The sequence below is a fragment of the Salvelinus fontinalis genome, chromosome 31, assembly GCF_029448725.1.
Source record: "Salvelinus fontinalis isolate EN_2023a chromosome 31, ASM2944872v1, whole genome shotgun sequence".
In the NCBI taxonomy this organism is placed as follows: domain Eukaryota; kingdom Metazoa; phylum Chordata; class Actinopteri; order Salmoniformes; family Salmonidae; genus Salvelinus; species Salvelinus fontinalis.
The window spans coordinates 6,528,069-6,534,237 of NC_074695.1; positions in this window are offsets into that span (position 1 = coordinate 6,528,069).

Below are 6,169 nucleotides of genomic sequence, written 5' to 3' on the forward strand. Positions count from 1 at the left end.
GCGAGTGTCAGCAGCGTTTAATGCAAATAGTCCAGGTAGCCATTTGATTAGCTGTTCAGCAGTCTTATGGCTTGGGGGGTAGAACTGTTAAGAAGCTTTTTGGACCTAGACTTGGCGCTCTGGTACCGCTTACCGTGCAGTATGCAGAGAGAACAGTCTAGACCAGGCCTGGGCAACTCCAGTCCTCAGGTGCCTGATTGGTGTCACACTTTTCCCCCCATCCCAAGCAAATACACCTGATTTAAACTAATTGCAGTTTTAACTGAAGATCATGATTAGTTGATTATTGCAGTCAGGTGTGTTAGCTGGGTGCTGGGCCAAAACTGTGACACCACTCAGGCCTCTGATGACTGGAGTTGCCCAGGCCTGGTCTATAACTACAATGGCAGGAGAATTTGGACATTTTTAGGGCCTTCCTCTGATACCACCTGGTATAGAGGTCCTGGATAGCAGGAAGCTTGGCACCAGTGATATACTGGGCCATACGCACTACCCTCCTTGCAGTTGGAGGCTGAGCAGTTGCCATACCAGGCGGTGATGCAACCAGTCAGGATGCTCTCGATTGTGCAGCTGTATAACTTTTTGAGGATCTGAAGACCCATACCAAATCTTTTCATTCTCCTGATGGGAAAAAGGTGTTGTCGTGCCCTCTTCACAACTGTCTTGGTGTGTATGGACCATGATAGTTTGTTGGTGATCTGGACACCAAGGTACTTAAAGCTCTCGACCTGCTCCACTACAGCCCTGTCGATGAGAATGGGGGCGTGCTCGGTCCTCCTTTTCCTGATGTCCACGATCAGCTCATTTGTCTTGATCACGTTGAGGGAGAGGTTGTTGTCCTGGCACCACACGGCCAGGTCTCTGACCTCCTACCTATAGTCTGTCTCATCGTAGTCGGTAATCAGGCCTACCACTGCTGTGTCATCTGCAAACTTAATGATGGTGTTGGAGTGGTGCTTGGCCATGCAGTCATGGGTGAACAGGGAGTACAGGAGGGGACTGAGCACGCACCCCTGAGGGGCCCCAGTGTTGAGGATCAGTGTGGCAGATGTGTTGTTGCTTACACTTACCACCTGGGGGCGGCCCGTCAGGAAGTCCAGGATCCAGCTGCTGATGGAAGGGTTTAGTCTCAGGGTCTTTAGCTTAGTGATGAGCTTTGAGGGCACTATGGTGTTGAACGCTGAGCTGTAGTCAATGAACAGTATTCTCACATAGGTGTTCCTTTTGTCCAGGTGGGTAAAGAACAGCGTGGAGTGCAATAGAGATTTCATCAACTGTGGATCTGTTGGGGTGGTATGCAAATTGGAGTGGGTCTAGGGTTTCTGGGATGATGATGTTGATGTGATCCATGACCAGCCTTTCAAAGCACTTCATGGCTACAGACGTGAGTGCTACGGGTCAGTAGTTATTTAGGTAGGTTACCTTGGTGGTCTTGGGCACACGGACTATGGTGGGTCTACTTGAAACATGTAGGTATTACAGACTCGGCCAAGGACAGGTTGAAAATGTCAGTGAAGACACTTGCCAGTTGGTCAGCGCATGCTCGGATGTACACATCCTGGTAATCCGCTGCCTTGTGAATGTTGACCTGTTTAAAGGTCTTACTCGCATCGGCTAAGGAGCACAGTCGTCCGGAACAGCTGGTGCTCTCATGCATGCTTCAATCAGGTTTCAGACCCAGACTGTGTTGAAGCAACAATATTTATTGCAAACAACAGGTCAAGACTGGCAGGGGTCGATAATCCAGAGTAGTGGGGCCAAGGTACAGGACGGCAGGCAGGCCCAGGGTCAGGACAGGCAGGGGGTCGATAATCCAGAGTAGTGGGGCCAAGGTACAGGACGGCAGGCAGGCCCAGGGTCAGGACAGGCAGGTGGTCGATAATCCAGAGTAGTGGGGCCAAGGTACATGACGGCAGGCAGGCCCAGGGTCAGGACAGGCAGGGGGTCGATAATCCAGAGTAGTGGGGCCAAGGTACAGGACGGCAGGCAGGCCCAGGGTCAGGACAGGCAGGGGGTCGATAATCCAGAGTAGTGGGGCCAAGGTACAGGACGGCAGGCAGGCCCAGGGTCAGGACAGGCAGGGGGTCGATAATCCAGAGTAGTGGGGCCAAGGTACAGGACGGCAGGCAGGCTCAGAGTCAGGACAGGTAAAGGTCAAAAACCAGGAGGGTGAGAAAAAGAGAGACTGGGGAAAAGCAGGAGCTGAGACAAAACGCTGGTTGACTTGAACAGACTCAGGGGGAACAGATACGTGACTCAGGGGGAACAGATATGTGACTCAGGGGGAACATATACGTGACTCAGGGGGAACAGATACGTGACTCAGGGGGAACAGATATGTGACGCAGGGGGAACAGATACGTGACTCAGGGGGAACCGATACGTGACTCAGGGGGAACAGATAAGTGGCTCAGGGGGAACAGATACATGACTCAGGGGGAACAGATACGTGACTCAGGGGGAACAGATACGTGACTCAGGGGGAACAGATAAGTGACTCAGGGGGAACAGATAAGTGACTCAGGGGGAACAGATAAGTGACTCAGGGGGAACAGATAAATGGCTCAAGGGGAACAGATACGTGACTCAGAGGGAACAGATTGAGAGAGATGAGGAACAAGAACATCATCCCACTGGACAGTTCAACTTCTAGTTTCGATTGATATTTGATTGTTGTCAACTAATGTCAATTCAATGTGAAATCAATTTTAAAACATGTCATTGGATTTAGGTCTTCATCACATTGAACTTTTGTTGTTGAAATGACTTGGAAGTTGATTCACCCAGTTTGTGCCCAGTGGGATGGTACTGAGGAGTTCAGACACTACTGTATGTTGTCTTCTTCACAGCTCACAGGTGTTCAGTGAACAATATGTCTGACAAAATGTCTTCATCACACATGGCTTCACATTGGGTTTGAATCACAAGCAGACACATGCTATTCAGGTCCCCAAAACCGAACCGTTCACAGTCTGCTTTCATAAGGCCTTTCACAACACAGTTCAACACCTACTTAATTAGAGGTACAAGCAGCGAAATACTTAATTAGAGGTACAAGCAGCGAAGACTTAAATTGGGGGTAGAAGCAGCGAAGCTGGGTGAAACCCTTTTGTATTTGTTGGCGTTCATTATTTTTGTACTGGTTCTTCCATCAAGGAGAATGAACATGTAAATTCTTTTAAGATGGTGAGGCCCAGGAGGGTGAAACCTGGCATCATGGTAAAGGTCCAAAGACCTTAACCTGTTTTGGCTGCAGGGGCAGTATTGATTAGCTCTGATAAAAGGTGCCCATTTCAAACGGCCTCGTACTCAATTCTTGCTCGTACAATGTGCATATTATTATTACTATTGGATAGAAAACACTCTCTAGTTTCTAAAACCGTTTGAATAATATCTGTGAGTAAAACAGAACTCATTTGGCACAAACTTCCTGACCAGGAAGTGGAAAGTCTGAAAACTATTCTCTGTTCTAGGTCCTGCCTATAAATGGGCATGATACGTATTAGTATACATGCACGTCATACACCTTCCCCTAGATGTCAACAGGCAGTGAGAGAAGAAATGAGGTGTTTATCTTGGTCTGAGATGGAATAAATCCTCTTGGAATGACGTGTCACCCATTTCCTGTTTTCTGGAAAGTGCGAGGATGGAGCTGGAATTGCCTTCTGAAATGCTGTCGTTATAGGCGACTACTATCTCCGGCTTTGATTTTATTTGATACATGTGACAATATCATCGTAAAGTATGTTTTTTCAATATATTTTTATTAGATTATTGAAATTTATTCGGGACGTTAGGCGTGTTGCGTTGTGTGCCTTTGTTCAGGAAGGAGAGATTCGCGCCACTTGGCTAGTGCGCTTGCTAATTCAAGTGGGAAAAAGGACGTTCTAAATCCAAACAACGATTGTTCCCGACAAAGGACCCCTTATACAACATTCTGATGGAAGCTCATCAAAAGTAGGATCCATTTTATGATGCTATTTCATATATCTGTCGAACTGTGTACTATTAGTTTTGCGCCCAGGTTTTGGGCACTCGCTCGCCATAACGTAAGCCTTATGTCGTAATGAAGTTATTTTTAGAATTCTAACACTGCGATTGCATTAAGAACTAGTGTATCTATCATTTCCTATACAACATGTATTTTTTAGTTATGTTTATGAATAGCTATTTGGTCAGAATATGTGTGTCAGAAAAAAGTGTCCGAAAAATACCCGGACGTTGTGGGAAAAAGGTGCTACGTTAGCACAATGTATAACCACTGATTTCAGCTCTAAATATGCACATTTTCGAACAAAACATAAGTGTATGTATAACCTGATGTTATAGGACTGTCATCTGATGAAGCATATCAAGGTTAGTCAAAAATTATATATCTTTTGCTGGTTTGTTACGATCGCTAACTTTTACTGCTGGGGAATGGCTTGTGTTTCTGGCTATTGTGGTAAGCTAATATAACGCTATATTGTGTTTTCGCTGTAAAACACTTAAGAAATCGGAAATATTGTCTGGAATCACAAGATGCCTGTCTTTCATTTGCTGTACACTATGTATTTTTCAGAAATGTTTTATGATGAGTATTTAGGTATTTGACGTTGGTGTCTGTAATTATTCTGTCTGCTTTCGGTGCAATTTCTGATTGTAGCTGCAATGTAAACTATGATTTATACCTGAAATATGCACATTTTTCGAACAAAACATAGATTTATTGAATAACATGTTATAAGACTGTCATCTGATGAAGTTGTTTGTTGGTTAGTTTGGTTGGTTCTTGGTTAGTTAGGTTGGCTTTGTGCATGCTACCTGTGCTGTGAAAAATGTCTGTCTTTTTTTGTATTTGGTGGTGAGCTAACATAAATATACGTGGTGTTTTCGCTGTAAAACATTTTAAAAATCGGACATGTTGGCTGGATTCACAAGATGTGTACCTATCATTTGCTGTATTAGATTTGTTAATGTGTGAAAGTTAAATATTTAAAAAAAATATATTTTGAATTTTGCGCCCTGCACTTGAAGTGGCTGTTGTCAATATTGTGGGCGGCCTCTGGCTTGCAGCCAGAAGAAGTTTAAAACACTAACAGCTTACAGAGGTAGGCAATTAAGGTCACAGTTATGAAAACTTAGGACACTAAAGAGGCCTTTCTACTGACTCTGAAAAACACCAAAAGAAAGATGCCCAGGGTCCCTGCTCATCTGCGTGAATGTGCCTTAGGCATGCTGCAAGGAGGCATGAGGACTGCAATATCCGTACTGTGAGACGCCTAAGACAGCGCTACAGGGAGACAAGATGGACAGCTGATCGTCCTCACAGTGGCAGACCACGTGTAACAACACCTGCACAGGATCGATACATCCGAACATCACACCTGTGGGACAGGTACAGACCGGCAACAACAACTGCCCAAGTTACACCAGGAGCACACAATCCCTCTATCAGTGCTTAGACTGTCTGCAATAGGCTGAGAGAGGCTGGACTGAGAGCTTGTAGGCCTGTTGTAAGACAGATCCTCACCAGACATCACCGACAACAAAGTCGCCTATGGGTACAAACTCACCCTCGCTGGACCAGACAGGACTGGCAAAAAGTGCTCTTCACTGATGAGTCACGGTTTTGTCTCACCAGGGGTGATGGTCGGATTCGTGTTTATTGTCGAAGGAATGAGCGTTACACCGAGGCCTGTACTCTGGAGCAGCATCAATTTGGAGGTGGAGGGTCCGTCATGGTCTGAGGCGGTGTGTCACAGCATCATCGGACTGAGCTTGTTGTCATTGCAGGCAATCTCAACGCTATGCGTTACAGGGAAGACATCCTCCTCCCTCATGTGGTACCCTTCCTGCAGGCTCATCCTGACATGACCCTCCAGCATGACAATGCCACCAGCCATACTACTCTTTCTGTGCGTGATTTCCTGCAAGACAGGGATGTCAGTGTTCTGCCATGGCCAGCGAAGAGCCCGAATCTCAATCCCATTGAGCACGTCTGGGACCTGTTGGATCGGACGGTAAGGGCTAGGGCCATTCCCCCCCAGAAATGTCCGGGAACTTGCAGGTGCCTTGGTGGAAGACTGGGGTAACATCTCACAGCAAGAACTGGCAAATATGGTGCAGTCCATGAGGAGGAGATACACTACAGTTCTTAATGCAGCTGGTGGCCACTACCAGATACTGA